General features: G+C 35.9%; 1 protein-coding gene and 1 pseudogene across 3 annotated transcripts in view; both read right to left on the bottom strand.

Annotated features, from left to right (window-relative positions):
• ZC3H12B (zinc finger CCCH-type containing 12B) overlaps positions 1 to 24,223 on the bottom strand; it is a 581,452-nt gene that overhangs the window by 131,407 nt on the left and 425,822 nt on the right. The gene's annotated exons all lie outside the window — the stretch shown is intronic.
• LOC116860727 lies at positions 15,517 to 15,766 on the bottom strand (annotated as a pseudogene).

A 24,223-nucleotide genomic window follows, 5' to 3' on the forward strand; every position in this document is an offset into this window, starting at 1 on the left:
AAACAAAACAAAACAAAACAAAATGTTTAAAAAAGACATAGAACGTATAAGAAAGTATCAAACAGAAGTCACAAAACTGTACTGAAAAATATACTAGAGGGATTCAATAGCAAACTAGAAACAGAATAGATCTCCGTATTCAAATACCAGACAGAGAGATTCACCCAATCAAAACAAAACAAAAAATGAGAAAAAAAAATGATGATAGCTTAAGAGGCTTATAGGACAACCTCAAGCCGATTAACATTTGCATTAGGGAAGTCTCAGAAAAAGAAGAGAGAGAGAAAGGAACAGAAAACTTATTTGAAAAAACAATGTCTGAAAACTTCCCTTATCTGGTGGAGGAAACAGATGTATACGTACAGGAAGCCCAGAAAGTTCCAAATAATATGAAAGAAGATCCACAACCAATACACCTTATAATTAAAGTGTCAAAAATTTAAGATAGAGAGAGCATACTAAACTCAGCAAAAGGCGTGTCTGCGGGCTCATTGGCTGAGTCCTACTCTCGGTTTCTACTTGGGTCATAATCTCAATGTGGTTAGATCAGGCCATGCACCTGTCTCCATGCTTAGTGTGCAGTCTGCTTGAGATTCTCTTCTCTGTCCCTCCCCACCTCTCTCTCTCATGCAATAAGGAAATTAATTAATTAATTAATTAATTTTAAAGAAGCAAGAGAAAACAAACAAACAAAAAACCATATAACATATAAGGTAATCCCCATAAGAGTACAAGCAGATTTTTCAGCAGAAAATTTGTATGCCAGAAGGGAGTGATATAATATATTCAAAGTGTTAAAGAAAAAATAGACTTCAAACCAAAATACTCTATCCAGCAGGTATTGTACCAGAAAAGCAAAAGCTAAAGGAGTTAATCACCACTAAACTCGTTTTATGAGATATGTTAAAGGGGCTTCTTCAAGCTGAAAAGAAAAGATGCTAACTAGTAACAAAATGTGTGTGTGTGTGTGTGTGTGTGTGTGTGTATGAAACTATGAATCAAACTGGTAAAGGTTAATATATAGTAAAGGTAGTGAATTATTCACTTACAAAGCTGGTATAGAAGTTAAAATACAAAGTAGTAAAAATAAGTGTAACTATAATAATTATTTCAGGGATACAGATTACAAAAATATAAAATATGACATCAGAAACATTAAACATGGAGAGGCATAAAAATGTATGCATTCAAATGTAAGTTGTTATTAACATAAAATAGACTTATAAATGTAAGTATGTAAATGCAGGTATGTAAGTCTCATGATGACCACAAAGCAATAGTATATACACAAAAAGTAATGAAAAAGGAATTTAAGCATACCACTAAGGAAAGTCCTCAAATCAAAAAGAACAAGACAAAAAGAAACAGAGGAAGTACAAAACAAGCAGGGAAGTTAACAAAATGACAGGAAGTACATACTTTCTAATAATTACTCTAAATGTAAATGTACTAAATTGTCCTATCAAAAGACAACTAGTAGTTAAATGGACTAAAAGAAAGACCCATCTATACGCTGTGTACAAGAAACACACTTCAGATGTATGCACACATACGGACTGAGAGTGAAGGATGGAAAAAGATACTGCAAGCAAATAGAAATTAAAAAAAAAAACCTGAAGTAGCCATACCAGTGTTCAACAAAACAGACATTAAAACAGAAACTCTAAGGAGAGACAAAGAAGGGCATTACATAAGGATGAAGGAGTCAATCCAACAAGAAAACATACTTATAAGCATATATGTACTCAACAAAGGATCACCAAAATATATAAAACAAATATTAACAAACTTGAAGGAAGAGCTAGACAGCAATACAATTACAAGGTATTTTAATGTCCCACTTACATCAATAGTGAAAATTATCCAAACAGAATATAAATAAAGAAACATTGGCTATAAGTAAACTGTTAAACCAGATGGATTTAGTATAGAACATTCCATCCCCAAACAAATATCTATATATCTCTATCTATATCTATATAGATATAGATATAGATATAGATATATTCACCTTCACAGAATACACATGGAACACTCTGCAGTTTAGATCATATGCTAAGCCACAAAAAGGATCTTAAAAGTTTACAATGATTAGAATCATGTTAAGTATCTTTTCCAGTCACAATGGTATAAAGCTAGAAATTAATTACAAGAAAAAAATTGGAAAATTCACAAATGCGTGGGGTTTAACAACATGCTATTGGGCAACCAAGGATTTAATTTAAAAAAAAATTAAAGGAGAAGTTGGAAAATAATACTACCAGACAAATGAAAAAGGAAATACAACTTACCAAAACTTATGGGATGCAGCAAAAAGAAAGGAAATAGTGATATATTTATCATATTTATTTATTTATTTATAGCTATTATATCACAGGATATATTTATACTTTATGTGATAAACATAAAGGAGAGTTTATAGGGATAAATGTGTACCTCAAGACACAAGAAAAACCTCAAATAAACAATTTAACTTTACATCTTAAGGAACTAGAGAAAAGAACAAATAAAGGTCAAAGATAACAATACTAAAGATCAGAAGAGAAATAAATAAAATAGAAACTAGAAAGTCAACATAGACAATCAATAGAAGTAAAGAGCTGGTTCTTTAAATGTATCAACACAATAGACAAGCCTTTAGTTAGACACACCAAGAAAAAAAGAAAGGTGATCTCAAATAAATAAAATCAGAAATAAAATAGATGATAAAACTGTTACCACAGAAATATAAAAGCCCAAGGGCTCCTGGGTGGCTCAGTCAGTTAATCATCTGCCTTCAGCTCAGGTCATGATCCCAGAGTCCTGGGATTGAGCCCTTCACTGGACTCCCTGCTTGGTGGGGAGCCTGCTTCTCCTACTCCCTCTGCTGCTCCCCCTGCTTGTGCTCTCTTGCTCTCTCTGTCATATAAATAAATAAATAAAATCTTAAAAAAAGAGATTTTTAAAAAGCTCATAAGAGAGTACTGTAAATAATTATATGAAAATATATAGGACAACCTAGGATAAATAGAAACATACAACCTTACAGGACTGAACCATAAAAAAATAGATAAGCTTACCAGACCAAATACTACAAATGAAATTGAATGAGTAATCAAAAAACTCCCCAAAAATCAGATGTCTGAGACCAGATGACTTCACAGGTGAATTCTACCATACATTTAGATAACAGTTAATACCTATTCTTCTCAAACTATTCTAAAAAATAGAAAAGGAAGAAAAACTTCCAAATTCATTCTATGATTCTACTATCACCCTGATAGAAAAAACATAAAAACACTACCAAAGAGAAAGAGAGAGAGAGTGAGAGAGAGAGGAGAAAACTGTAGCGAATATCTCATCTCTCCTATGGATATAGATACAAAAATCCATAACCATAAATAAGAAAACCACATTCAACAACACATTAAAAATTATTCATCATGATCTGGGGCACCTTAGTGACTCAGTCATTAAGCATGTGCCTTTGGCTCAGGTCATGATCCCAGGGTCCTGGGATCAAGCCCCACATGGGGCTTCCTACTCAGCAGGAAGCCTCCCCTTGCTTGTATTCTCTCTCTCTCTTTGTCAAATAAATAAATAAAATCTTTAAAAAATTATTCACCATGATTAAGTGGGATATATTCTAGGTACACAAGGGTATTTTGATATTTGCAAATCAATCAAAGCAATATGTACATCAACAAGAGAAAGGATAAAAATCAGATGATCATTTCAGCAAATGCAGAAGAAGCTTTTGACAAAGTAAAGCATCCATTCATGATATAAACTCTCAAAAAGTGACTCTACAGGGAACATACTTCAACATAATAAAGGCCATACATGAAAAACACATAGCTAACAGCATGCTCATTGGTGAAAAACTGAGAGCTTTTCCTCTCAGATCAAGAATAAGACAAAGAATAAGAATCAGATGAGACCAACTTTATCCAACACAGCTGGAAGTCTTAGCCACAGCAATCAGACAAGAAAAAGGAATAAAAAACTAACAGAGGGTTTTGGAGGGGAGTGGGACAGGAGGTTGGGTGAGCCTGGTGGTCAGTATTATGTATTGCATGGAGCACTGGATGTGGAATCCTGGAACACTGGAAAACTGAAAAGAAATTTAAAAAATAAACAAAATAAATTTAATTTAGTTTATTTTATTTAAAAATTAATTTAATATATTTGAAAAATTTATTTAAAAAATTTAATTTAATTTATTTTAAAAATAAATAAATTTTTTTAAAAAAGAAATAAAACCTCAAAAAAAGCATCCAAATTGTTAAGGAAGGAATAAAATTTTCACTATTTATAGATGAATGATTTATAGATGAAGAAATACCTGAAGACTCCACCAAAACAAATACTTGAACTGATAAATGAATTCAGTAAGGTCACAGGACATAAAATCAACATACAGATATCCTTTGCAGTTTTATGCAGTAATGAAGTAGCAAAAAGAGAAATTAAGAAAGCATTGACATGGGGGAGACAAGATGGTGGGGAAGTAGGAGGAGACACCGTTTCAACCTGTACCCTAAAGTGAGCTGATTACTTACCAAAGAACTCTGATCACCCATGAAATCAGCCTGAGATTAGAATTATACACTTCTGGATCTCTATGGGGGCAGAAGACACCAGTGGGCAGGTAAAGTGGAGTGGGAACATCGTACTGATATTGGAAGATAAACAAAAGGGGGAGGGAGCCACCAGAAGCGACACATTGGAAAGTAATACCCCAATATGAAAGTGCCCTGTGACTGGGAACCAACATTAACATGGAGTCTGGTTGAAAATACTCTAAAAGAGCAAAGGATCATGGGGGGAAATTCTGTGAATCGGGGCAGTTAGGTACAGGGGCTTAAGTCCCCCAACCTAGGACAGCCACCGCTGGTGCTGAGCCAGAGAGAGTGCAGCGAAGAAACCAGGTCTTAATCCCTGAGCTGCCAGCACACCTGAGAGCCTCTGGGTGGCAGATCCCGTGAGGGTGAGGGAGCCTTGGCAGCCAGCAGAACCACAGCCTTTTGCACTCTCCATGCACGTGCCATGCTACCAAAGTCTGAGTCACGCCTCACACCCTCCCCTGAGAGAGGTGTGTGCAGGCACCAATCGGTGCTCTCTCAGACCCTGAAGAGTCTGAGCACTCCCAGCCCAGGGCACTGGAAAAATCTCAGTGCGCTATTGCTGCTTGGGACCTCTCTGGTGGTCTGCAGCTGCCCAAATAGCCATGGCTATCATGGTTTTGGGTACAAGGGGGAGTTACTGTGACTCCAGAGTGTGACTGGGAATGTGCTCTGCCAGCAGCAGAGGGGGAATGTATGTACTCTGGAGCACCTGGAGGGGAACAGACTGAGGCTTCTCTCTGAGAGGGAGGTCTGGGTGCAGTTTGCTTTTCTCTAAACCTCCAAAAATGATCAAAAGCTGCCAAAGGGAGAGAAAACAAATGAACAAACAAACAAAAATACCCCCAGAGAACAAAAGCCTGAAAAACCTGTTTCCTCAGAGCCCACCGCATCATGGGGGCAGGAGGACTTAACACAGGGAACACTGCCTGAAAACCCACTCTGCAGGCCCCGCCCCCAGAAAGCCAACCAAAACAAAACAAAACAAAACAAAACAAAAAAACAAAACAAGACAAGAGAACAACCACCACTACTTCATAGATACAACTTTTATTTTTAATTTGTTCCCACTATTCTGGTTCTTTTCTTTTCTTTTTTTTTTTTATAATTTTTTAACCTATTTACCATCACAGTGAGATGTCCAGTACATCAAATTCCAAAATAATCTTTTAACTTGAACTTTTTTTTTAATTTAATTTTTTTTCAGCATAACAGTATTCTTTGTTTTTGCACCACACTCAGTGCTCCATGAAATCCGTGCCCTCTCCAATACCCACCACCTGGATCCCCCAACCTCCCACCCCCCGCCCCTTCAAAACCCTCAGATTGTTTTTCAGAGCCCATAGTCTCTCATGGTTCACCTCCCCTTCCAATTTCCCTCAACTCCCTTCTCCTCTCTAACTCCCCTTGTCCTCCATGATATTTGTTATGCTCCACAAATAAGTGAAACCATATGATAATTGACTCTCTCTGCTTGACTTATTTCACTCAGCATAATCTCTTCCAGTCCCGTCCATGTTGCTACAAAAGTTGGGTATTCATCCTTTCTGATGGAGGCATGATACTCCATAGTGTATATGGACCACATCTTCCTTATCCATTCGTCCATTGAAGGGTATCTTGGTTCTTTCCACAGTTTGGCGACCGTGGCCATTGCTGCTATAAACCTAACCTGAAATTTTTGATACATATACCTGTGTTTTTCTTTTGCTTTTCTGTTTTTTTAATTTTTTTAAATTTAATTTAATTTAACTCAATTTTAGTTTATTCTTTTTTTTTTAAATATTCATGCGGAGTTAAGCTTTAAGGTAATCCCCTTCCCCCAATGAATGCTACCCCTATAGGTAAACCAGTTTTTAATTCTCTTTATCTTAGGAAAGTTCAGTCCTTTAACAAAGATATCAAGATACATCCAGGAAGAATCAAAATAACCTTCCTCACCCACACTGAGAATTTATAACAACTCTCCCATTCTTTTCTTCCGCCAGTATTTCTGTGTATTTGTTTTCATCCTGATAGTATATAAATCTTATACTAGGGTTCTTCTTGATGAGGTTCTTTTTTTGTTTGTTTTTATTTGATTGTTTATGTTTCTCTTATCTACTTTTGTCGGTCTTTTTCTTTTTCTGTTTTTGTTTGTATACTTCATTAATCTTACTTTGGGGCCCATTTGGGCTGGGCCTTCTCTTTTATTTTATCTTTCTTACCCCTCCCCTTTTCTTTTTCTTTTTTCTTTCTTTTGGGTGGGGACTCTTGATTGCACAGAAGCATTCCAGGTTGCACCTTGCCTGCATCACAGTCGATACACTCAGCTACACATCCATTCAGCCAGCTCTCACCAAAATGACTAGGCGGAGGAATGCCCAACAGAAGAAAAATTCAGAGACTGGGCCTGCTGCAACAGAGCTATTGGGTATGGACATAGACAATATGTGGAAAGGGAATTCAGGCTAACAATTATCCAGGCAATAGTTAGGTTGGAAAAAGCCATGGGTGACAAAATGGAATTTATTAGAGCAGAAGTGAAAGCCACCAGGGATGATGTTCACAATGTTCTCAATGAGTTCCAATCTAATCTAAATTCTCTAAAAGCTAGGGTAAGAGAGGCAGAAGATAGAATTAGTGATCTGGAGAACAAACAGATAGAGAAGAATGATCAAGAGGAAGCCTGGAACAAGCAGCTTAGAAGCCGTGAAAACAGAAATAGGGAAATAAATGATGCCATGAAACATTCCATCGTCAGAATTATTGGAATCCGAGGGGGAGGAGAAACAAAGAAGACTTGAAGATATAGTGGAACAAATTTTCCATGAAAATTTTCCCAATCAGGCGAATGGAACCAGCGTTCATGTACTGGAGGCAGAAAGGTCTCCCCCCAAATTCATAGAATCTAGAAAGACCTCAAGACATCTGATAGTAAAATGGTGAATCTTAATTGTAGACAGGAGCTCTTGAAAGCATCTAGGGCAAAGAAATTCCTTATGTACAGAGGAAAGCCCATCAGAATAACATCAGACCTGTCCACAGAAACCTGGCAAGCCAGAAAGGGCTAGCAAGATATATTCAGGGCACTAAGTGAGAAGAACATGCAGCCAAGAATATTTTATCCAGCAAGACTGACATTCAAAATGGATGGAGAGATAAAGAGCTTCCAAGACCGGCAAGGTTTAAAAGAGTATGTGACCACCAAGCTGACACTGCAGGAAATATTAAGGCGGGTTCTATAAAAGAGGAAAAATACTAAGAATATCACTGAACAGAAATATATGGAGACAATCTATAGAAACAAAGACTTCACAGGTAACACGATGTCAATAAAAACGTATCTCTCAATAATCACTTTCAACATGAGTGGCCTAAATGTACCCATAAAATGGCACATGGCTGAAGATTGGATAAAACGACAGGACCCATCCATATGTTGTCTACAAGAGACCCATTTCGAACCTAAGGATACAACCAGACTGAAAGTGAAGGGATGGAAAAGCATCTTTCATGCCAATGGACCTCAAAAGAAGCCTGGGGTAGTGATTCAGACAACATAGAGAAATAAAAGGTATCCAAATGGCAATGAAGAAGTCAAAGTCTCTCTCTTCACAGATGGCATGATACTATATATGGAAAACCCAGAAGACTCCACCCCCAAACTACTAGAACTCATACAACAATTCAGTAATGTGGCAGGATATAAAATAAATGCACAGAAATCAGTTCCTTTCTTATACACTAACAATGAAAATACAGAAAGGGAAATTAGAGAATCGATTCCATTTACTATAGCACCAAGAACCAGAAAATACCTGGGAATAAGCCTAACCAAAGAGGTAAAGGATCTGTACTCAAGAAAATACAGAACACTCATGAAAGAAATCGATGAAGACACAAAAATATGAAAGACCATTCCACGCTTTTGGATTGGAAGAATAAACATTGTTAAAATGTTTATATTGCCTAGAGCAATCAATACTTTTAATGCCATTTCGATCAAAATTCCATGGGTATTTTTCAAAGAGCTGGAGCAAATAATCCTATAATTTGTATGGAATCAGAAGAGACCCTGAATTGCTAAGGAAATGCTGAAAAAGAAAAACAAAACTGGCAGCATCATGTTGCCTGATTTCAAGCTTTACCACAAAGCTGTGATCACCAAGACAGCATGGTACTGGCATAAAAACAGACACATAGACCAGGGGAACAGAGAGAGCCCAGATATGGACCCTCAACTCTATGGTCAAATAATCTTCAACAAAGCAGGAAAAAAAAAATATATACAGTGGAAAAAAGGCAGTCTCTTCAATAAATGGTGCTGGGAAAATTGGAAAGCTATATGTAGAAGAATGAAACTTGACCATTCTCTTACACTGTACACAAAGATAAACTGAAATGGATAAAAGACCTCAACGTGAGACAGGAATCCATCAGAATCCTAGAGGAGCACATAGGCAATAACCTCTTCAGTATCAGCCACAGCAACTTCTTTCAAGATATGTCTCCAAAGGGAAAGGAAACAAAAGTGAAAATGAACTTTTGGGACTTCATCAAGATCAAAAGTTTCTGCACAGCAAAGGAAACAGTCAACAAAACATAGAGGCAACCCAGGAATGGGAGAAGATATTTGCAAATGACAGTACAGACAAAAGGTTGATATCCAGGATCTATAAAGAAATTCTCAAACTCAACACACACAAAACAGTTAATCATGTCAAGAAATTGGCAGAAGACATGAACAGACGCTTCTCCAATGAAGACATACAAATGGCTATCAGACACATGAAAAAATGTTCATCATCACTAGCCATCAGGGAGATTCAAATTAAAACCACATTGAGATACCACTTTACACCAGTTAGAATGGTCAAAATTAGCAAGACAGGAAACAACGTGTGTTGGAGAGGATATGGAGAAAGGGGAACCCTCTTACACCCTTGGTTGGAATGCAAGTTGGTGCAGCCACTTTGGAGAACAGTGTGGGGATTCCTCAAGAAATTAAAAATAGAGCTTCCCTATGACCCTGCAATTACACTACTGGGTATTTACCCCAAAGATACAGATGTAGTGAAAAGAAGGGCCATCTGGACCCCAATGTTTATAGCAGCAATGGCTACGGTCGCCAAACTGTGGAAAGAACCAAGATGCCCTTCAACGGACAAATGGATAAGGAAGATGGGGTCCATGTATATTATGGAGTATTATGTCTCCATCAGAAAGTGGGATACCCAGCTTTTGTATCAATGTGGACGGGACTGTAAGCGATTATGCTGAGTGAAATAAGTCAATCAGAGAGTCAATTATCATATGGTTTCACTTATTTGTGGAGCATAAGAAATAACATGGATGACATGGGTAGATGGAGAGGAGAAGAGAGTTGAGGGAAATTGGAGAGGGAGATGAACAACGAGAGACTATGGACTCTGAAAACAATCTGAAGATTTTGAAGGGGTGGGGGGTGGGAGGTTGGGTGAGCCTGGTGTTGGGTATAATGGAGGGTATGTATTGCATGGAGCACTGGGTATGGTGCATAAACAATGAATTCTGTTACACTGAAAAGTAATTTTAAAAATTAAATTTAATCTAATTAAATTTAATTTAATTAAAAAAATAAAGCATTGACATTTACAATTGAAGAAAAATAAAATATCTAAAAATAATTTAACCCAGGAGGTGAAAGACATGTGCTTGAAAATCTATACAATAATAATGAAAAAACTGAGGATGACATGAACAAAAGGAAAGATATTCTACGCTCATGAATTGGAAAAATTAATATTGTTAAAACGTCCACACTAGCCAAAGCACTCTTCAGATATAATATACCCCCTATCAAAATACTAAAGGCATTTTTCACAAAACAATCCTAAAGTGTGTATAAAACCATAAAAGACCCCAAATAGCCAAATAAATCTTGAAAAAGAAGAACAAAGCTGGAGGTATCACAATCCCAGATTTCAAGATATACTACAAAGCTGTGCTAATGACAGAACTATGGTTACTGACACAAAAAAGACACATGGAACAATGAAACAGAGTAGAGAGTCTAGAAAGAAACTCATATTTTTATGGTCAATTAATGTACATCAAAAGAGGCAAATATATACAATGGTGGAAATAGGAGTCTCTTCACCAAATGGAATTGGGAAACTGGATAGCTACATGAAAAAGAAAGGGACTGGACCACTTTGTTACATCATACATAAAATAAAATTCAGAATGAAATAAGGACCTTTTGTGAGATCTGAAGCCATAAAATTCCTAGAAGAAAACAGGCAATAATTTCTTTGACATTGGTCATAGAAACATTTTTCTAGACATGTCTCTTCTGGCAAAGGAAATGAAAGCAAAATTAAACTATTGGGACTGCACCAAATTAAAATGCTTTTGCACAGAGAAGGAAGCCACCAAAAAAAAAAAGACAACCTACTGAATTGGAGAAGATATTTGCAAATGTTATACTTAATAAGGAGTTAATACTGAAAATATATAAAAAATGTATACAACTCAAATCTGAGAAAACAAATAATTCAATTAAAAATGGGTAAAGGAAGACATGCAGATGGTCAACAGATACATGAGAAGATGTTCAATATCACTCATCATCAGGAAAATGCAAATTAAAACCACAATGATATACCATTTTACACCTATCAGAATTGCAAGAATTAAAAAAAAAAGACAAGAAATAATGTGTTGGCAAGGATGCAGAGAAAAAGGAAACCTCATGCACTGTTGGTGGGAATGGAAACTGGTGCAGACACTGTGGAAAACAGTATGGACATTCCTAAAAAAAAAAAAAAAGATAGAATTGCCATATGATCCAGTAGTTCCACTACTGGGCGTTTACCCAGAGGAAACCAAAACACTAATTAGAAGAGATATGCACAGCTATGTTTATTAAAGCCTCTTTTTTTTATACAATAACCAAGATAGAGGAGCAAGCCAAGTGTCCACTGACAGATGAAAGGATAAAGAAGATGAAGGAAGAAAAAAAAAAGATGAAGGAAGATGTCTCTCTCTCTCTCTCTCTCACACACACACACACACACACACACATTCTGAAATATCACTCAGCCTTAAAATGAGTGAAATTTTGCCATTTGCAACAACATGGATAGACTTACAGTGTATGATGCTAAGTGAAATAAGCCAGAGAAAGACAAATACCATATGATTTCGCTAATATGTGGATTTAGGAAACAAAACAGAACAAAAATCAAAAGGAAAAAATATCAAGAAACAGATTCTTAATTATAAAGAACAAACTGATGGTTACCAGAGGGGAGAGGGAGAAGGAGGATGGGTTAAATAGGTGATAAGATAAGGACTACATTTGTCCTGAAACTAATGTAACACCATATATTAGCTAACTGGAATTAAAATAACACATTAAAAATTAAAAAAAAACCTACACTGTTTATAAAAAATGAAAATAACCAGTGTTGGTGAGGATATGGAAAAATATTGCTGGTGGAAATGCAAAAGCACTCACTCACTCTAGGAAAGTTTGGCAGTTCCTCAAATAACTGAACATAGAACTACCATATGACCTCATTAGCCAAAAGATGGCCACCGCCAAAATGTTCATCAAGGGATGAATGGATAAGGAAATGATTATTATTCAGCCATAAAAGAAAATGAAGTACTGTTACGTACATAATACAATGTGGATGAATCTCAAAACATTATGCTAAGTGAAATAAGTCAGATACATTGTATGATTCTACATATATGAAATATTTGGGTTATACCTGAAATATTTAGTATAGATAAAGCAAAGAATCTATTTCATAAGTTAGGTGTTTTACCTTGGAAGGATGGGAATATTTTCCAGCTAGAGTTGCACAACATTTTGAGTTTACTAAATGACATTGAATTACTCAACTTTAAAATGGTTACTATTATGTTATGTGAATTTCACCTCAATAAATTATTTTTTAAGAATTGTATATGTAATAATGTTTACTATAGAAAAATTGGAAAACAGAGAAGCATATTGGGGCACCTGGGTGGTTCAAGTGGTTGAGTGTCTGCCTTCAGGTGGGGTCACGACCACAGAGTCCTGGGATAAAGCCCTGCATCGGGCTCCCTGCTTAGTGGGAGCCTGCTTCTCTCTCTGCTCTCTGCTTGTGCTCTCTCTAGCTATCTCTGTCACTACCTGCCTCTCTCTCAAGTAAATAAAATCTTTTAAAGAAATAAGGAAAGAAATGTCACTTGTATTTTTTCATCTAAGGATGATTACTTTTGATGTTTTGATTAGCGATCATTATAATATTATTTCCTTGGAAAGTATATTTCTTGTTTTTTTTAATTTAAATTCAATTAGCCAGCATATAATACATCACTAGTCTCAGATATAGTGTTAAATAATACATCAGTTATGTAAAACACCCAGTGTTCATCACATCACATGCTCTCCTTAATTCCCATCACCCAATTATCCCATCTTCCCACCCACTTTCCCTCCAGCAACCCTCAGTTTGTTTCTTATAGCTAAGAATCTTTTATGGTTTTTCTCCTTCTCTGATTTTTTGTCATTCTGTTTTCCCTCCCTTCCCCTATGATACTCTGTGCTATTTCTTATATTCCACATGAGCGAAATCATCTGATAATTGTCTTTCTCAGACTGACTTATTTCACTTAGTATAATACCCTCCAGTTCCACTCCTGTTAATGTAGATGGTAGCTATTCATCTTTTCTGATGGCTGAGTAATATCCCATTGTATATATAAACCACATCTTCTTCATTCATCTGCCAAACGACATCTTGGTTCCTTCCACCATTTGGCTATTGTGGACATTGCTGCTATGAACATTGGGGTGCAATTGCCCCTTCATTTCACTTTATTTAGGGTAAATACACAGTAGTGCAATTGCTAGATCATAAGGTAACTCTATTTTTTAACTTCTTGAGGAACCTCCTTACTGTTTTCCAGAGTGGCTGTATCAGGTTGCATTCCCAACAGTGTAGAGGGGTTGCCCTTTCTCCACATCTTCACCAACATTTGTTTTTCCCTGTCTTGTTGTATTTTGCAATTTTAACTGGTAAAATGTGGTATCTCGTGGTTTTCATTTCTATTTCTCTGATGGCTAGTGATGTTGAGCATTTTTCATGTGTCTGTTGGCCATTTGTATGTCTTCTTTGGAGAAATATCTGTTCATGCTTTCTGCCTATTTCTTTACTGGATTCTTTGTTTTATGGGTGTTGAGTTTGAGAAGTTCTTTGTAGATCTTGGATACTAGGACATTACCTGATATGTTATTTGCAAATATATTCTCCCATTCCATAGGTTGCCTTTTAATTTTGTTGCCTGTTTCCTTTGTTGTGTAGATTTTTATCTTGATGAAGTCCTAATAGTTCATTTTTGCTTTAGTTTCCTGTGCCTTTAGAGATGTGTCTTGCAAGAAGTGTCTGCAGCCAAGATCAGAGAAGTTGCTGCTTGTGTTATCCTCTGGAATTTTAATGGATTCCTGTATCCTATTTAGGTCTTTCATCAATTTTGAATTTATCTTTGTGTATAGTGTAAGAGAATGGTCCAGGTTCATACTTCTGCATGTGGCTGTCTAATTTTCCTAGCACCATTTATTGAAGAGACTGTCTTTTTTCCATTGGATATTCTTTCCTGCTTTTTTGAAGATTAGTTGACCATAGAGTTAAGGGTCCATTTCTGGACTCTCTATTCTGTTCCATTAATTAATGTCTCTGTTTTTGTGGCAGTACCATGCTGTCTTGATGATCACAGCTTGAAGTCAGGCATTGTGATGCCCCCAGCTTTGGTGGGAAATTATGTTTAGAGTTACAGAAAACTAACATTACCCTTAGAATTAAGTCATATATAGTGAGGACTGCCTTGTAATAATTACCTATTATAAAGTCTAACCTTATTCAAGTTAGTGGCATGACCTTCCCTGAGATAAAGTAACATCTAGGTAGAGATACACATCCAGAATAAGTGAGCCAAAAGATAATGCTTTTCTCCTCCCCTCCCCCCTTTTTTTGTACTTTCAGTTAAAACATCTTCCCAGAGGAATTAGTGTTTTTTTAAAGATTTTATTTGTTTATTTGACAGGCAGAGATATCACAAGTAGGCAGAGAGGCAGGCAGAGAGAGAGAGGAGGAAGCAGGCTCCCTGCCGAGCAGAGAGCCCAATGTGGGGCTCAATCCCAGGATCCTGGGATCATGGCCTGACCCGAAGGCAGAGGTTTTAACCCACTGAGCCACCCAGGCGCCCCAAGAATTAGTGTTTTATATTTAGGAATGCAAAGAACATCGACTCTGCTTTTAGGAGCATAATTCAGAAACAATAAGCAGAATTGAGCAAATTGTCTTCTAATCTTCCAGTTGCCAGAATAAGTTTGCATTGAAATAAATATAACACTTTTATTTCAATCAACATTATTAAAAACTCTAAAAGTTAATGAAAAGATTAATTCAAGTCAATTTATAAGAATAATGAAAAATCTGTGGCACTATTGTCTAAGATTAACAGAATTTGAGAAATAAATAACTATATAAGATACAGATTAAGTTCTGTTAGAAAACACCAGACTATTTTCTGCTCAAGATTCCTTTTTAACAAGCATCAGATGGGGGTTAGATCAGAAGAACTTTGAGAGCCCTCTTTGCCCTGAGATTTTAGTCCATCCTTAAAACCATATCTTCACTGTCAGCTCTATGTAAACACATCAATCACATGCACTTACACTTTCGCACTATAGTAAGTAGTAAGAACAGTTTACATTGTTTAATGCCTTTTTTGCCAATAATTTAAATGTTATTGAAAAACTGACACTAAATATAGGAGATCATTGTTGTATACCTTACAAAATTAATTACATTATCTTGGTAGATTAACTGGAATTATTGAACTGATAAGGCTTTCTGCCATATAACACAAATTTAGGAGGTTGTTTAGATCATTAGTGTTGCTTTCTTCTTAATGAACATCCTTCTGTGAGTCTAGCCTTTCCTCCTATTGGCTGGCACAACATTTTTGAACAGCCTACACAAAGAAACACAATTACGGCTGAAAACCAGTAATTTTATAGCGACCTGGACATTCTATGTTCATAAAATAGGAATCTGGGCTTTGAGCTTGCCAATTCTTTTTGTTTCTTTTTTTTTTAATTCTTCCAAGGACAGGTGTAGTAAATCTTTATCCAAAGGCATGTCGATCCTTTCACAAGCCCAACCAGTACTTGATTGCTTTTTAACTTACTAAAAGATTTTACATATATCACTTTATTCAACTATAGCAATGATACGGGGGGGAAAGGGATAGCATCATCCCTGTTTTACAAATGAAGAATTGGATTCAGAGACAGGCTTATTCATTCCCTTTTAAAATCTAATTAGTCAATCTACAAGACCTATCTGAGGAACCAGATCATTCATGAGGAAAACATGGACTGTTTCAGACAAAATTTGAATTCAGAACACTTTTCTCTGAATTCCTATTGCACTTAAAGTATATTATATGCACGGATTGCATGGAGCACTGGGTGTGGTGCAAAAAAAATGAATACTGTTACGCTGAAAAGAAATTAAAAAAAAAGAATGTGCACTTGAAAATTCAAACTGAGAAGTAAATAAATAGAAGGTAGGATTTTTTTTTTTAAGATAGGATGCCATTAGATGACAGTGAAGTGCTGAATTCTTGTTGTAAGAGCTCAATCAGCAAATCTCAAACAGGATTCTGTTTGATTTGGGGTATATGACCATTTTAAAATGCTCATGTCCAAGTACATTATTAGAATACTTCATTTATGAGGAGGCCTCAATACATTGTACTTGTCCCATTTTATCTTCTCTAAGCCTCAGAAGACAAAACAAAGAAGAAATACAGCACAAAAATTAAAATGGATTTGCCCAGGATCTTCGGTGAGCTTATGATAAAGAAGGGCGTGCATCCATACGGTTCCACTATATATGATAACAATGGATCTGTTTCTTTCTTTCGTCTTATCATCTAGCCATTTCTTTGGGGTGTGTATTACCCAGGGCATAGACTATGTCTAACTTCTATTTTCTCAGGCCATATTGGTGAATAGAATTTAATTTTCTTAACAGACACCCAAAATGTAAATAAAAGGCATTAACTGGAAAAAAAAAGTATATTATATGCATTTACTACTCCGAATTCCTATTACACTAAAAGTATGTTATATGCATTTTACTACTAAAGTATGTTATATGCATTTTACAACACAGCCATCTGTGTTGTATAAATAAATACATAGATTTTAACCATCAAAATCCAAAAAAATGAGTTTGAGTCCTGACCTAGCCATGACCCAGCTGTGTGACTTTGGGCAAGATGCCTAAGTTCTCTGAACCTGAGTTACCCTATCTGTGAAATGTGAATAACATTCCCTGCCTCACAAGCTAGTTTTCCTTGTCAAATAAGATAGTAGATGAAGTTATCTCTCCATGTTCCCCATCAGGCTGTAATCCCCAGGAGGTCATTGCCCATATCTTTAACTGTTGTTGCCTCTCAACAGAGTTGTATCCATAGTAAATATCTGATACCTACTTTTCCATGGAGTGGAAAGTGTTGGAATGCATGTTTTTGTGACAGTAGGCTTCTTCTTAATGCTCATTGTCCAAGCCTTTGAATCTAATATTCCTAAATCTCTTTTGCAGGATCTGATTAAAACTTAACATGAAAATTAGCAAATTAGGTGCTTATAAATAGCAATTCACAAACCATTTATTTATAAGAGAAATTGAATTTTTTATTTTAGTTCTTAAACTCCCCCATTTTCTGTAATTATCATTAATAATTATTTTAAACATGAACTCTCCATTGGTGGCTTTTGCTGTTGCTGTGAAACTTATAATAAGCAGCCACTCCATTCACTGACAGAGATAACTCCCTTTAAGATCTTTAAGGCCTGCAGCATATTTATTGGGGAGGTAGTGGAAGAAACATAGGAAAAGAAAAGGAGGGAGTACAGAAGTTGCTGCAAAAGTCTATACCAACACAGTAAATGTGATACATAATCCCTAGACAAATAGATATCTTCATATATACCATCACTTATTTCTTGATATTTGTTGAATGTATGAGGGTGATATGCCTAAATATTATGCTTATGTAGTCAGTTTCTTCCAATGATCTTAAATGTGTTACAAATACTATTTCCTTAATCTTTCATAATCCAAAGGGCTATGAGAGAAGCATTTATATTCTATTTGTGCAATTGCTTGAATATGGTTAGCAGTATCAGTCTCAAATATGAAGAAATTTTAAGTTTGTATTTACATTGAGCTAGTTAACATACAATGTAATATTAATTTCAGGTATAAAATGCAGTGATTGAAAACATCCACTTAAAACCCAATGATCGTTATAACAAATGCACTCCTTAATCACCATCATAACCCATCCCCTCACCCACCTCCTCTGATAATCAACAGTTTGTTCTCTACAATTAAAGAGTACTTAGTTGACTTCTCATTATTTTTTTGATTTGCTCCTTTGTTTTGTTTCTTAAATTCCAAATATAAGTGAAATCATATGGTATTTGTTTTTCTCTCACTAATTTCCCTCATAACAAATATTCTTTTTACATTCATCAGTCAACGCACACTTGGGTAGTACATAGTTTTACTATTATAGATAAAGCTGCTATAAACATTGGGGTGCATGTATCCTTTTGAATTAATATTTTTGTATGCTTTGGATAAAACCTAGTACTGCAATTGCTGGATCATAGGATAGTTCTATTTTTAACTTTTGAGGAACCTCTGTATTGTTTTCCAGAATGGCTGCACCAGTTTGCACTCCCACCAACAGTGTAAGAGGGTTCGCCTTTCTCTGCATCCTCAACAATACCTATTGTTTCTTGTGTTGTTAATTTTAGCCATTCATACTGGTGTGAGGTGATATCTCATTGTATTTTTGATTTGTATTTCCGTGATGATGAGTTATATTGACCATATTTTCATGTGTCTGTTGGCTATCTGGATGTCTTTTTTTATGTTCAGTTAGCCAGCATAGTTTTTCATTGTAGTGTTCTTAAAGTCTTCTTTGGAAAATTGTCTTTCCATGTCTTCTGTCTGGTTATAAATTGGCATATTCATCTTTTGGGTGTTGGGTTTTATAAGTCTTTATATATTTTGGATCCTAACCCTTTATCAGATATGCCATTTACAAATATCTTCCTTCATTTCATAGGTTGTCTTTTACTTTTGTTGGTTTTCTCATTTATTGTGTAGAAACTTTATTCTGATAAAGTACAAATAGTTTATTTTTGCTTGTGTTTCCCTTGCCTCAAGAGACACGTCTAGAAAGAAGTAGCTATGTCTGATGTCAAAGACATTACTTCCTGGGTTCTCCTCTAGGATTTTTAACATTTTAGGTCTCACATTTAGATCTTCAATCCATTTTGAATTTGTATTTGTGTCTGGTATAAGAAAAAGACCCAGTTCCTTTATTTTCCCTGTTGCTGTCCAATTTTCCAAGCACGGTTTTTTTGAGAAAACTATCTTCTTCTCATTGGACATTGTTTCCTGCTTTGTTGGAGATTGATCAACCATATAATTGTGGGTCTATTTCTGAGTTTTTTATTCTGTTATATTGTTTTATGTATCTATTTTTATGACAGTAGTATACTGTTTTGATTACTGCAGTTCTGCAATGTACCTTGAAGTCTGGGAATTGTGAGGCCTCCAGCTTTGCTATTATTTCTTAAAGTTGTTTTCACAATTCAGGGTCATTTGCCCTTCCATACAAATTTTAAGATTGCTTGATCTGGATCTGTGAAAAATGCATAGATTGCTTTGGGTAGTATAGACATTTTTTTTAAACTTTACTTTTTCAGGGTTTAGTATAGACATTTTAATAATATTTGTTCTTTTGATCCATGAGATGGAATGTTTTCCCATTTCTTTGTGTTCTCTTCAATTACTTTCATCGGTGTCTTATATTTTTCAGATATATTTTTCAAATGCTTTTTCTTCACTAATTGACAGGATCATATGGTTCTTCTCTTTTTTTTTTCATTAATGTGTTGTGTCACATTGATTAACATTCAACCACCCCTGCAGTACAGGAATAAATCCCACTTGATTGTGGTGAATAATTCTTTTAAAGTACTATTGAATTTGACTTGCTAGATTCATATTGAGAATGTTTGCATCCATGCTCATCAGAGATATTGGTCTATAATTCTCCTTTTTGGTGGGATCTTTGTCTGAATTGGGTATTGAAGTAATACTGGTCTTGTAAAATGAATTTGGAAGTTTTTCTTCCATTTGTATTTTTTGGAACAGTTCATGAAGAATAGGTATTAATTCTTCTTTAAATGTCAGATAGAATTCCCCAGAGAGGCTATCAGGTGCAGGACTTTTATTTATTGGGAGATTTTTGATTGCTGATTCAACTTCTTTGATGGTTATTGGTCTGCTGAAATTTTCTATTTCTTCCTGTTTCAGTTTTGGTAATTTGTAAGTCTCTAGAAATTAGACCATTTCTTCCAGGTTGCTCCATTTACTGACATAGTTTTTCATAATATTCTCTTAGAATTGCTTGTATTTCTGTGGCATGGTTGTGATCTCTCCTCTTTCATTCGTGGTCTTATCTATTTGGGTCCTTTCTCTTTTCTTTTTGATAAGTCTGGTTAGGTGATTACCAATTTCATTAATTCATTTGAAGAACCAGCTCTTAGTTTCATTAATCTGTTCTACTTTGGGCTTTTTTTCATCTCTTTGTTTCTGTATCATTTATTTATGTTCCAGTATTTATTATTTCCCTTCTTTTATTGGATTTAGGCTTTATTTGCCCTTCTTTTTCTAGCCATTTTAGGTATAAGTTTAGGTTGTGTCTTTGAGACTTTTCTTGCTGCTTGAGGTAAACCTGTATTGCAATACACTTCCCTCTGAGTACTGCCTTTGGTTCATCCCAAAGCTTTGGACTGTTGTGTTTTCATTTTCGTGTGCTTCTAGGTTTTTATTTGTTTCTTGAATTTCCTGGTCAACCCTTCATTCTTTAGTAGGATTTTTTTTAAGATTTTATTTATTTATTTGACAGAGAGAGATCACAAGTAGATGGAGAGGCAGGCAGAGAGAGAGAGAGAGAGAGAGGGAAGCAGGCTCCCTGCTGAGCAGAGATCCCAATGCAGGACTCGATCCCAGGACCCTGAGATCATGACCTGAGCTGAAGGCAGCGGCTTAACCCACTGAGCCACCCAGGCGCTCAGTAGGATGTTTTTTAATTTCCATTCATCTGTGGTCTTTCCAAATGTTTTCTTTTGGTTGACTTCAAGTTTCATAGCATTGTGGCCTGAAAATATGAATGGTATGATCTTGATATTTTTGTACTTGTTCAGGAATTATTGGTGACCCAGTATGTGATCTATTCTGGAGAATGTTCAATGTGCACTGGAAAAGAATGTGTATTCTGCTTTTTTAGGATGAAATCTTCTGAATATATCTGTGATGTCCATCTGGTCTAGTGTGTCATTCAAAGCCATTCTTTCCCTCTTGATTTTCTTCTTAGATGATCTGTCCATTGTTGTAAGTGGGATATTAAATGCCCTACTATTACTGTGTTATTATCAATGAGTTTCTTTATTATAATTGTTATTAGCTAATTTATATATCTGGGTGTTCTTAAGTTGAGGCATAGATATTTACAAATGTTAGATCTTCTTGATGGGTAGATCCTTTCATTATAATACCCTTCTTCATCTCTGGTTACAGTCTTTTTTTTTTTTTAATCTAGTTTGTCTGATATAACTATGGCTATTTCAGCTTTCTTTTGGCATCCATCAGATGATAGATAGATCTCTATCCCCTTACTTTCAATCTGCAATTGTCTTTAGGTCTAAAATGAGTCTCTTATAGGCAGCATATAGACAGATCTTTTTTTTTTAATCCATTCTGATGCCCGATGTCTTTTGTGTACTTAGTCCATTTACATTCACAGTGATTATTGAAAGATATGAATCTAGTGCCATTGTGTTACCTGTAGAGTTCGTGTTTAGTTTTTGTTGCCTTTGGTCTTTAATTTCTCCACTCAGAGTTCGTCTTAAAATTTCTTACCAGGCTGGTTTACTGATTATGAAATCCTTTATTTTTTTGCTTGGGGAAATTTTTATCTCTCTTATTATAAATGGTAATTTTGCTGGATAAGAAGTTATTGGCTGCATATATTTTCCAAAAGCATGTTGAATATTTCCTGCTACTTCTTTTTGTCCTGTCAAGTTATTGTGAAAAAGCTGTTATATAACTGATTTTGCCTCCTTGTAAGTAAAGTCTATTTTCCCTAGCTGCTTTCAGGATTTTTTCCTTGTCTATGTATTTTGTGGATTTGACTAATATACCTTTGGCAATGGCTGGCTTTTGTTGAATTTAATGGGAGTTCTCTTTGTTTCTTGGATTTAGATGCCTGTGTCCTTCTCCAGATTAGGGAATTTTTTTCAGCTATAATTTATTTGAATAAACATTCTGCCCCTTTATCTCTTACTTCTGCCTCTCAGATTTCTATAATATGAATGTTATCATGTGTTAAGAAGTTGCTAAATTCCCTATGTTTGCCTTCATGGCCCATTACTTTTTCTCCCTCTTTTTGGCTTCAGTATTTTCCACAGTTTTCTCTTCTGTATCACTGATTCATTACTCTACTGCATGCATTACTGTTTTTATGACCCCCATTTAGGATTGCATCTTGGTTATAGCATTTTAAATTTTGGCCTTACTAGATTTTAGTTCTTTTACTCTGCACTAAGAGATTCTTTAGTGTCTTCTATGCTTTTTCCAAACACAGCTAGAATTCTTATAAGTGTTGTTTTAAATTCTAGTTCAGATGGGCACATGGGTGGCTCATTCATTAAGCAATTGGCTCAGGTCATGATCCTGGGGTCCTGGGACCAAACCCCACATCAGGCTCCCTCCTCAGTAGGAAGCCTGATTCTCCTTCCCCTACTCCCCCACTGTGTTCTCTCTTTCTCACTGTGTCTCTTTCTGTGAAATAAATAAATAAAATCTTTCAAAAAAAAGTTCTAGCTCAGACATCTTACTTGTATCTTTATTGATTAAATCCCTGGCCTTGAGTTATACTTCCCATTTTTTTTCTTTTGGAGTGACTTTCTCTGTCTCATATTTTTGTCCAGAAAAAAAAAGGGGGGGGGGGGAGAAAAACACAAAACAAAACAACAAAGAAAAATTAAAAAAAAAACCAAGGCCCCCTAAACTAGATTCTGGGTGTGTTTTGTTCTGCTTATAAAAAAAAAATAAAATCTTCATCCTGAGCTGCCTGGGTAACACAGTCAGTTAAGCATTTGACTCTTGGTTTTGGCTTGAGATCATGATGTCAGTGTTGTGAGGTCAAGTCCCACATAGGCTCTATGCTCAACATGGAGTCTGCTTAAGGCTTTCTCCTACTCTCCCTTTGCTGTTCTTCCCCCAAATAAATGAAGTATTTTAAAAAAATTATCTGCAACAGTCAACAAAACAAAGAGGCAACCCAAGGAATGGGAGAAAATATTTGTAAATGACACTACAGAAAAAGGGCTGATATCCAAGATCTATAAAGAACTCCTCAAACTGAACACACACAAAACAGATAATCACATCAAAAACTGGGCAGAAGACATGAACAGACACTTCTCCAAAGAAGACATACAAATGGCTAACAGACACATGAAAAAATGTTCATCATTATTAGCCATCAGGGAGATTTAGATCAAAACCACACTGAGATACCACCTTACACCAGTTAGAATGGCTAAATTTAGCAAGACAGGAAACAACATGTGTTGGACAGGATGTGGAGAAAGGGGAACCCTCTTACAGTTGGTGGGAATGCAAGTTGGTGCGGCCACTTCGGAAAACAGTGTGGAGATTCCTTAAGAAATGAAAAATAGAGCTTCCCTATGACCCTGCAATTGCACTACTGGGTATTTACCACAAAGGTACGGATGTAGTGAAGAGAAGGGCCATCTGTACCCCAATGTTCATAGCAGCAATAACCATGGTCACCGAACTGTGGAAAGAACCAAGATGCCCTTCAACGGACTAATGGGTAAGGAAGATGTGGTCCATATATATATACAATGGAGTATTATGCCTCCATCAGAAAGGAGGGATACCCAACTTTTGTAGCAACATGGACGGGACTGGAAGAGATTATGCTGAGTGAAATAAGTCAAGCAGAGAGAGTCAATTATCAAAAGGCTCTGCTTATTTGTGGAGCATAAGAAATAGCACAGAGGACATGGGGAGATGTAGAGGAGAAGGGAGTTGGGGACAATTGGAGGGGAAGATGAACCATGAGAGACAGTGGACCCAGAGAAATAAACTAATGGTTTTGGAGGGGAGAAGGATGGGATGTTGTGTGAGCCTGGTGGTGGGTATTATGGAGGGCACGTATTGCATGGAGCACTGGGTGTGGTGCATGAACAATTTTGGAACACTGAAAAGAAATTAAAAACATCTTTATCCACCAATGTATAAATACATAAAATGAAAGAAAAGAAAAAAAAACTATATATATATATATATATATATATATATATATATATATATATATATGAATAAATCTGTTAACTCCGTTTTGTCCAGTGTGTCTTTTAAAACCATTGTTTTTATGCTAACGTTCCATTTAGATGATCTGTCCATTGA

Source organism: Lontra canadensis, unplaced genomic scaffold (assembly GCF_010015895.1).
Source record: "Lontra canadensis isolate GAN:19392208 unplaced genomic scaffold, GSC_riverotter_1.0 scaffold183, whole genome shotgun sequence".
In the NCBI taxonomy this organism is placed as follows: domain Eukaryota; kingdom Metazoa; phylum Chordata; class Mammalia; order Carnivora; family Mustelidae; genus Lontra; species Lontra canadensis.